This window comes from Ictalurus furcatus, chromosome 13 (genome assembly GCF_023375685.1).
Source record: "Ictalurus furcatus strain D&B chromosome 13, Billie_1.0, whole genome shotgun sequence".
Classification (NCBI taxonomy): domain Eukaryota; kingdom Metazoa; phylum Chordata; class Actinopteri; order Siluriformes; family Ictaluridae; genus Ictalurus; species Ictalurus furcatus.
In genome coordinates this window covers 25,676,339-25,686,338 of record NC_071267.1, presented here as the reverse complement: position 1 = coordinate 25,686,338, position 10,000 = coordinate 25,676,339, and the positions used below count along the sequence as shown (strand labels likewise).

The 10,000-nt window shown below is 38.2% G+C and overlaps 1 protein-coding gene across 2 annotated transcripts in view; it reads right to left on the bottom strand.

Moving 5' to 3' along the window:
* ca10a (carbonic anhydrase Xa) overlaps positions 1-10,000 on the bottom strand; it is a 214,516-nt gene that overhangs the window by 118,920 nt on the left and 85,596 nt on the right. The window lies entirely within an intron of this gene.

Here is a 10,000-nt window from a genome sequence, read left to right as displayed (position 1 = left end):
AAGTACTTATTGACTGTTATAAAGCTCTAACACTGGAGACTCCTTACATGAAAACGTCACTTTACTCCTCGCAAAAAAAAAAAAACGTCGCCATATCAACAATTCGTCATTTTTTTTTCTTTGTTAAATAACAACACATTTTAAAAAACGTTTATTATTAGCCTTGGGTTATGTCGCGTGTCCGCCATACAAGCCCCAGTCAACGAGTTGTTACTATAGAAACGTCAGCGTATCAGAACGAGCACATTACTATAAAACTGTGATTTATGCTATAGCCACGAATTATAATTCATTAACAATATCAATTATCAAGGGGTTATGTACACGCCACGTAGTCCTATGTAGTTCTATAATAAACTGAGAAAGAACAAACACAAAAATCACTAATCTAATGCGACACTGATGCATCTTTCACTAGAATCAATGACTGAACATAGTCTTTACTTGCTCACGATGGTTAGATGGGAATAATTAAAGCAAGCACTTCACAATCACTAACAAAAGAAACAAATCATATCAAATAACTGACGACTATAGATAATAAGATACGATTCCAGCAGTCATCAATCTGACTGGTCCGAGATCCAAGATCACGGCTTCCAGAAAAGTAAATTCCACAACAGGGAAATCCAATCAGTGCAAGCCATTGGCAGCAACGTAAGGTGAAGATTAATTACACAATTCACTAATGTTTAGGCCACTAAGATCGTATCAGCACTTCGGTCCTCTAGGGATGGGATGCGGTGCTCCAAATAAGCCGGGAGTATTCATAAATCACAGTGAAGACTGTTCTAAAGTCTGGAGAAGCAGGTGGTCTACACACTGGGCTTAATTCAGGGCTCACATTTTTCCAGTATAGGTACCACCTGCCGTTTTCTGGCATGTACATGCTCAAAAACCCACCTTGAAAATGAGTAAAGAGCTCGACAAAGTACCAGTATGGGCACTCGTATAATTTCTCTCTCTCTCTCTCTCTCTCTCTCACTCGCTCGCACACACACACATATACACACACACACACACAAACACACACATAGATATATACAGCTGGTTGTGTAACTAAACCTGTTCAGATCCTAAAGTGGTCGGAACGCTTTGAAGTGGAAGTACACTTGATGAATATGAGTGCGGTGAAAATTGCGGCCCTCAGTCAAGCTAAGTTGATTCTGATTAATAAAAGCCTGCTCGGACAGTGAAGCCTGCCATCAGCGCGCGACTCCTTCCAGCTGCCATTCCACTCCACCTTGCTGTCAAAAGACAAATTGCCATATTGGACAAAAAAGCACTGAGAGGGAGAAAGAAAACAGGAGACTGAAAATACATTAGGGAACTGTTGAGTCATTTCTTGTTTAAGGTGCTATAGAATCAGCCCAGCGTTGTCCTGCGATAGATGGGGAAATGGCAAAAAGCCTGGATGCATCTGTATCATTCAGTGACATGGCAGAAAATCCATAGTTAGAATGGGAATTCGCAGTGTATGGAATTGATCCATTACACACGGGCCGTTTGTCAGGAATGTACACGTAGTTATTACTCATTTATATCCCGCAAGTGCAGCCGGCAAGGCCAGCGCCGTTTTTCACCCGGAGCAACTATCAGTGTCGATAAAATGCAAGACGGAATCCTTAGACTAAATCCGGGTGTGAATGATCAACATGCCAGTTCATTTAATGAACCATGTGTCCACTTTCACTCACTGACAAAGGCACAGCTTTCAAACACTCAACGACAGCACACGACAATACGGCTGCGTGCTGGTACTTTGGCCTCCATGTTTTCATTCCTGATCAAGTGGGCGACGACAAAAAATAGCAAGGCCTTGTTTATGTAAGGGGGATATTGAAGCCGTATTTCTGATTAATGGCGTGCTTAAAGGTTCTTAGCAAAATGGATTGCACCAGATATTAATGTTTTCACGACTATTCATTTTGACTAGTCGACCAGTAATTAACAGAAATAATAATACTGTAAACAAGAATTACATTTCGAGCTTCAATGCATTTTTAGCCCTCTAGTGCATGAATTATTTTATATATATATATATATATATATATATATATATATATATATATATATATATATAATGGTGGAAAGTATCATACAGTCAAAAATAACATAAAATGTAGATAACAATCACTGCTTTTTTTTTTCCCCCAAGATTATAAATTGCAGGTTTTGTTTTTAAATTATTTATTTATTTATTTATTTATTTATTTGCTACTTAGTAAGCATGTAAAAGTCATATCTTCTAGAAAGGAGTTGTAAAAGATATATGGATGGATTCACTCATTCAAAATACATACAAAAATTAAATCCAGACCTGTTTTTGGCTTCTTCTTTTTTTCTTTCAATTCTTTGTAAATATCTTTTTTTTTTTTCATGAATTCTTTACTCTTTCTCTTGAAACAGAAAATGTAGAAAATTAGTTTCAAAATATATGAAGTGGCAACAGTTTTTCTTCTTTTTCTTATTCATCCCTAGGAAGACTTCTTTCAATTCATGAATGCACAGACCACAGTTCCATGATCACGTGACTTTCTGCCATTTAAGAGAATCCTCAAAATATATAAACTTGTTTCAATGACGAGAAATAAACGTTAACGCATCTCAGATAGTGTGTACATTTTTCCTTGAAGTAGTTTTGCCTAAATATTTAAAAATGAATACAATTTTGAGAGCGCCCGGATAATGACCTTCACTGTCTTTACTCAACATTCTCACAACAGCATCTAGTAAATACACAGATCAGCTAGTAAGTACATCGATGAGCCTTGGGTGTCCATGACCCCGTTAGCGGTTCACCGGTTGTCCTTCCTTGGACCACTTTTGGTAGGTACTAACCACTGCATACCGGGAACATCCCACAAGACCTGTGGTTTGAAGATGCTCTGATCCAGTCGTCTAGCCATCACAATTTAGTCCTTGTCAAAGTCACTCAGATCCTTACACTTGCCCATATAATATATCCCACCCCTTTGCAGGTGCCATTGTCACGAGATCATCAATGTTATTCACGTCACCTGTCAGTGGTTTTAATGTTATGGCTGATCGATGAATAGTCTACCAGACATACCTGTCACCAAAATGTATCTAGCAACTCTTACAGTACCAAACCATCCATGTTGGTAATATACTAGTAAAACATCAACTTAGTCATGTTATGTTACGCTACAGGATATAGGTGTTGCTTTGGTATTGTTTGTACTATGCATGTAAATTAAGTTTAATAGATGATATAATCCGACAGCTGTAATTAAAAGGTACGGATGCTAAAAGCAGTCCTACATCAGTCCTAATCTTAATTTTTCAAACTTTTTTTTTATATGAATGTGTTGTGTTTTACACTTACCTTCTTAAATAAATGATATAAATTTGATATCTGGGTGCTTGGTCAGTTGTACATTTATATCAGTATTCATAAGACAGTCAAGGAATCTCTGCAGTCGATGTCTAATTTCTGTCTGGTGTCTTTAGGGTTTGTCTTTCCATATGGGGCAACATTATGAAACAGTGAATTAAAAGAGAGCCGTCGCCGAAACTCTCGACATAGCACGTTACGATCAAATAAGGATGACGCCGGTAACCTAAGCGATACAAACCAACCTGTTAGACCTTTCAAGCATGTTGGACCGAATACATCAGGATTACATCATTGGAGACCGTTTCCAGAAGTCTCGAGAACACAAAGGCATTTTTATGACATAGAAATCTCAAGTCTAGAGAAACATTTATAAAACAATACGACTACAAAGCAAAAAAAGAAAAAAACAACAACAATTAAAGATGGATTTAACGGTTAGTGTTTCAGCGTGACCCAAAACTTTCATATGATTGCAACTTGATGATTTTCAAGAGGAAAAAGTTTGCGATTGGTCAAGTTAATCACTCAAAATCAGTCACTACTACAACTATCGGATTAGCCGGAATAAACTTGACTGTATTTTTTTTTCCTCCCTACACTGAAATAAGACATTTCACAAACTTACAGTACAGTACATGAAGACTAATTAGCTCACTTTTCATCCCTGCTACCAGACCTGCCTCTCTGCCCTTCTCAATGCTTTCGGTTCAGTCTAGATGGTTTATTAGAGCTCAAAGTTGAAGGAAGGAACCGGGACTGAGAGGACGCGCTCGCACCAATTATATTCCCCGTTAATTACTTCCACTTCTTCCTTAGCGTAAATCATAAACCCTCTGCCCCAAGATGCTATCGAGTGTGCAAGCAGAGCTAGCCACTTACCATTTAAATGAGAAGTGTCGGGGTAATAAATGTTCTTTCGATGAATCCAGGAGCAAATATCCATAATAAATAACTCAATAAATAAGTTTGACACACAGAAGGCACGGAATAAAAAAATGACTAGGATCAGACTGATATCCTGGATGAGAGAGAGAGAGAGAGAGAGAGAAAGAAGAAATAAAATACTACTTTGATATGCCAATGCAAAAATGTTTTTCCTTCTGTGTCCGGAAATCAAAATGCCTACCGCACCAAGTACGGGAAATAACATCTTAATGATAATAAATGTATTAGGCTTATATTAAAATGTATGACTTCTATCCTCTAGCTCTAAAATTGAAATGCTGTGTTCACAGCCAGTTCTATAGGATGTATGAAGGTTTATTTGTTTATCCTGCATATAACCAAATGAGGAAATTGAAAAGCTGTCCATCAGGCAACCAGACAGCTATAATAAACAGATAAAAATGACTCAGTGAAGTGATTTTTATTTATTTATTTATTTATTTATTTTAAATTTCCCAACTGGATGGAATACTACACTGTAAAACCGGATGAGTTCATTTAACCCCCCCAAAAATTTGAGGAAACTAATTACCCCGAAATTTTTAAGTTGATAAATCAAATTTCTTTAAGCCAAATACACGTAAATATAACAAAAAATCATTTTAAACGACAAAGTTTGATTTCAATTCTCCTTATATTTAAGTGTATCCGGCTTAAAGAAATTGATTCATGAACTTCTGAGGTAATTCGTTTCCTCGATTTTTTTTTCAGTTACGTGAACTTATCCGGTTTTACAGTGCACACTATTTTAAAGCAAGACCTCACAACGTTGCCTAAGTAGGTCTTTTCACACAAAAGTTCCATCGTGCCAGTAATTTATTCCTCCTGTGCCTTTAATAGGAGCACTTAATCAGGCCACACTTTATCAGCAGTAGCATTAGTGTTAACAGAACTATCTGTCCCCCTGCTGAGAATGACTGATCAGGCCTGCAATCAGTCAAAGACTTTCACTGGAAAAGTAAATACAGTAACACTTCCTATAAAGGTCAGGTTTATTGTCGAGTTCATAACACACTATAATATCAAAGAAACTTATGCTATAAAATGATGAGACCTGCATTTGTTTCTTTTTCCCTTTAATAAATGAAGGTTATAGATGGGATTATCGTTGTCAAGACGTCATACTAGAAAACTCCATTTGTTAACTTATGTACTTATTTACAATGCTGCTTGAAAGTTTGTGTAGAATTTTCTATATTTCGGCATAAATATGACCTAAAGTCTTTAATGTAGATAAAGAGAACCATATTAAATAAATTATACAAAATATTATACTTGGTCACTTATTTATTGGAAATTATCCACTAGTACATATCTGTGAGAGGCGAAAGTATGTGCACCTTTGCTTTCGGTGTCTGGTGTGAGCTCCTTGTGCAGTGATAACTGCAGATAAACGTTTGGGGTAACTGTTGATCCGTCCTGCATATCGGCTCGGAGGAATTTCAGCCCGTTCCTCAGTACAGAACAGCTTCAACTTCTTGAACCGTTCTTTAATAGAACGACTTGTGTGCTTGTGCTTAGGCTCGTTATCTTGCTGCATGACCCGCTTTCTCTTGCGATTCAGTTCACGGACGGATGTCCTGACATTTTCCTTTAGAATTCGCCGGTATCATTCAGAATTCATCGCTCCATCAATGACGGCTCTGATGCAGCAAAACAGGCCCAAACCATGACACTACCACCACCATGTTTCACAGATGGGATAAGGTTCTTATGCTGGAACGCAGTGTTTTCCTTTCTGCAAACATAACGCTTCTCATTTAAACCAAAAAATTCTATTTTGGTCTCATACGTCCACAAAACGTTTTCCATTAGCCTTCTGGCTTGTCCACGTGAACTGCCAATTGCAGAAGGGCAGCAGTGTTCTTTTTTGAGAGCAGTGGCTTTGTCCTTGCAACCCTGCAATGCTCACCATTGTTATTCGGTGTTCTGCTGACGGTGGACTCATGAACATTAACATTAGCCAATATGAGAGTAGCCTTCAGTTGCTTAGAAGTTACCCCGGGTTCCTTTCTAACCTCGCGGACTATTACACGTCTTGCTCTCGGAGTGCTGGTCGACCGCTCCTGTGTGAGGGTAACGATGGTCTTGAATTTATGTTTCTATGTGTATTGTAGAATGTTTTACCATAAACAGCTGTAAAACTGGTGCTGTGACCAGCATGACAGACTTGTCCTCTAATGCCAGAGTAATCGCGCCGCCCACGGCTGATGGACCTCATTAGGCCGCCAGGGTCGGAGCACAATAAACATGTCAGTCACACTAACTCTTCCTGTCATTTGCTAATGGTCAGGGATATCCAGCCTGGCAGGTGGAGGATTCTCAAAGCCGAGCACCAACAAATCCATCACAGTGGGTCGAGCACAAAAGAGCTGCCACTGGTTGCGTCACACTGGTTCTTCCCTGTTCCCGCTCACTCCACAGGTAAAAGCTCCAGTCCTGCCTCAGCTGGAAAGACGCATCACCCCTTGAAAGTACTTTCATACTCTAGCACGCTAATTGTTGCTTGCTTGTACGGAAGAGTGTTTACTGATAAGACTCCACAGAAAGTGTGACTTTATCCACTGAGCATTCCTTCGCCTTACTGATGAAAAAAAGAGGACTGTTAGAGTACAACAAAACCACTATTTCACTATTTATATTATCACCAACGCTGACGTCTTAAACATACTACGGTATACAGTATATCGACTTCTCATCTTTTTTTTTTCCTCTCTGTGCTGTTTTACCAGGGTTTGTCAGGAGGTTCACGGACTGCATTATAAACATGTCAACGTTCTGCCTCTTGATAAGGCACACTGTAAACTGTTCCTCTGCTCTTCATAATGTTCCTGTCACTGAGGTGCTTCCCGGTGATAAACGTTTTTATTTGCATTTATTTATTTTTATTTTAAAGGGTTCCTAAAGCGCGCTTAACTTAGCTTTCCGGTTGGAAACCTTTCATTTGCTTATTCATTTATGTATCGCTTTTGAACGGTCTAACAATACCGAAATGCAAGAAAGTAGAAGAAAGTTGAATAATTTGAAAAAAGTAAAATAAATAAATAAATAAATAAATAAAAGATAAATCAGTAAACAAATAAAAAGGAAGAATGACAGACCGATTTTATAACAGTAATGTGTAATACGTCGCTCGTTAGAGAGCCAGTGCATGTGTATATTCAGAGTGACACTATAATATAATAATAATTATCATATAATAATAAATATAATGATATTCAGTATTTATGCCTATGAGCTACAGGCAAAACTATACATGTGAGTCACATTTTTTACACATTATATACCGTATACTTTTGGTAAAATTAAAAAAAAAGAAAAGTTTTTAATAAATATAAAATAAAAATGATTGTTATAACATTGTGTAATAAGTTTGATATAGTCAAATGCATTCACAGCGCAATATCCAAGCCGCATGCTAAACTATTCACTAGGTATGTTTTCTATATAATTTACAATAATGAAAATATATAAGGTAAAATAAATAAAAACGAAGAAGGAATTATTGCAATATCGTAGTGTTAAACATTTCATTGTTTGTTTGTTTTCTTTCTTTCTTTCCTTCCTTCCTTCCTGTGGCCCCACTATTGCTTCCCCCATATTATATCGTGCAAAAAAAAAAAAAAAAAAAAAGGAAAAAGAAAACAAACAAAAAAACAGCTTTGCTGAGCGATGGGAAAAAAAAAAAAAAAAAAAAAAAAACAAGACTCCTTTTGACCTTAAAAAGAAAAAAAAACCAACAACAACGCGTTTTGATTAAAAACCTGAGATAAATTAGAACGCTACATAATCCACGCAACATGCGAGTACCCGAGCTGAATTTCTTCCACTTATCTCCAGACCGCAACCCAAAATCTCTCAAAGAAATAACTCTTCCAGATTCATTATGTTAATTCAAGCAACAGTCGTAGACAATAACTGGGCAGAAAATGAAGCAGAACAGATTAATTACAGAAGAATGCGCGTTCATCAGTATTTCACACCAATAACTTAATTAAACAGTGATGAATCCTGCGGCCATTTTTTTTTTTTCCCTCTTTGCTGCACTGATTGAAGAGGATTTCTGCTTTCTTGGTGTCTCTGACAATCTAACAAATCTCCAGGACGTGGGTTTAGACTGAAATCTATGAATAAATGTATGAATCATTTTTTTGGACATATTTACTTTATTTACAGCATTACTAGACTCATTGGCTTTCACAAGTTACTATCCGAATCATTCAGAATTTCACAAAGTGACAAAATAAAATCTAAATCCGTGAGATGTTCTACTCGTTCCGTGAACATTTGAATAAAGATCTCATTAAGAAACGCTATATAAGTTCGTCTCGTGGCTCGGGTTTCATCTTCCTCCACGTTTGCGTCCGTAGTGAAGAGTCTTGCTTTTGAATCCGACAATCTTACAGCTTGGACGATCATTTTACAGCTTTGAGAATCATTTCTACAACATTACCGAGGTGTCAGAGTGTGGGCGAGCGCCTTTTTATAATTCAAACAGTCATTGAAACATGGAGTGGAAGAGAGAGGTTAGGTCCTCTTCCACCGTACCATCGAGTGTGACGCTGTTCTGTAATTCTGAGATTCGGAGAAAAGGTCAAAATGAGTCACATATTTAAAAAAATACGCTGTAAATTTCTGGGTCACGAGGGTCGCATGTTAAGTCTCGTGTGACATAACAGTCGCACAGTTTAGAGCCTACTTTGCTTGGCATGCCTTATCTGAATTGATTGCATGTATACTGATCTTCTAAACGAGTCAGTCTGGAGAGATCCGGCAGACGCCCTCGTGATCTCTTCAGTCTTCTCCCTGCATGGATTTATTGACAGGATGCACATGAGACACTGCCACCATTGCTTTTCTTTTCTTTTCTTTCTTTCTTTCTTTCTTTCTTTTTTTCTTTTTTTTTTTTACAAATGTCTGAAAAACCCAGCATCATTAGAAATCAAGCCATCAATAGTTCCACTTCGGTCATCAACTAGAACGATATCTGATCCTGTTATCCAACACATCAGGGATCTAATCAGGTCTGAACTTGAAGGACAAATCCGAGAGTAACATCTGTGCAAATGTGAGTTGGAAGGGTCATTTTGTGGTCAGTATTAGTGACACCAGCTAGAGTAAAAATATCAGGAGCCCAAAATGTCATCAATAGTCGCTGATCAATGAAAATGATAATGAGTCTTTATTGATCACATATACATTACAGCACAGTGAAATTTATTTCTTCGCATACCCCAGTATAGCAGGAAGTTGGGGTCAGACCGCAGGATACAGCGCCCCTGGAGTAGAGGGGGTTAAGTGCCTTGCTCAAGGGCCCAACAGTGGCAGCTTGGCTGCACCGGGGTTTGAACCCCAGACCTTCTGAACAGTAACCCAGAGCCTGGCAGTGCTGAGGCTTGAACCCCTGATTTTGCTATCAGTATTCTCGAGCCTTAACTGTCCAGCCTTCACTGCCCCCAGCCACCACTGTCACCACTGCCACCAGCCACCACTGCCCCCAGCCACCACTGCCCCCAGCCACCACTGCCCCCAGCCACCACTGCCCAACTGCATAAATGGATCCAGAATGTTCAGTAAGAATACTGGAACACAAATATAGATTGCGTGACAGACAAATCAATATCAAGACAAAATGTTGTGCATAGATAGATAGACAGACAGATAGATAGATAGACAGATAGACAGACAGACAGA